The sequence below is a fragment of the Orycteropus afer genome, unplaced genomic scaffold (genome assembly GCF_000298275.1).
Source record: "Orycteropus afer afer isolate SDZICR_OR568_19922 unplaced genomic scaffold, OryAfe1.0 scaffold00618, whole genome shotgun sequence".
Lineage (NCBI taxonomy): Eukaryota > Metazoa > Chordata > Mammalia > Tubulidentata > Orycteropodidae > Orycteropus > Orycteropus afer.
This window is the reverse complement of record NW_006922205.1, coordinates 473,796-474,579: the sequence shown is the minus strand read 5'-3', so window position 1 is coordinate 474,579 and position 784 is coordinate 473,796.

Genomic DNA, 784 nt, shown 5'->3' with positions numbered 1-784 from the left:
TCTTTGCAAGAAGACTTTGTCTTCTTGAGCTGCTCTTTGAAATATTCTGTTCAGCTCTTTTATTATGACATTTCTTACATTTGTTTTAGCTACTTTCCATTTCAGAGCAAGTTTCAGAGTCTCTTGTGACATTCCTTTTGGTCTTTTCTTTCTTTCCTGTCTTTGTTGAGTTTCTTTCCAGTTGTTCTATCCTTCCTTGAAAGTAGTTTATTATTAAAGTATTCTACTATTACAGTGGGAGCTAGGGTAGCATAGTGCCTAGGGCACTTGACTACTAACCAGAAGGCTGGCAGTTCAAACCCACCAGCCACTCCTCGGAAGGAAGGTTTGGCAATCTACTTTTGTAGTGATACCTCCTCAGAAACCCAAGGAGGGGTCGTTATGAGTCGTGGCCTACTCGATGGCACATAACAGCAACAACTATTACAGTGGTTAAGTGCTTAAGTGGTTAGTGCTTAAGGCATCTGACAGCCAACCAGAAGGCTGGTGGTTCAAACCCACCAGCCACTTATACGAAGGAAGATTGGGCAATCTACTTCCATAGAGATACCACCTCAGAAACCCAAGGAGGTGTCGCTATGAGTCAAATTGACTCGACAGCAGTGAGTTTGTTTTTTGGTATTACAGTGGAGTTATCTATTTGTCTTCTCGATACTGTTAAAGTCTGATTTATATATTTTGGAGCTTTTTCATTGGGTGCATACCCAAAAAGAGGAGCTCTGGTGGCTTAGTGCCTAAGGCATTTGACTGATAACTAGAAGGCTGGCAGTTCAAACCCACCAGC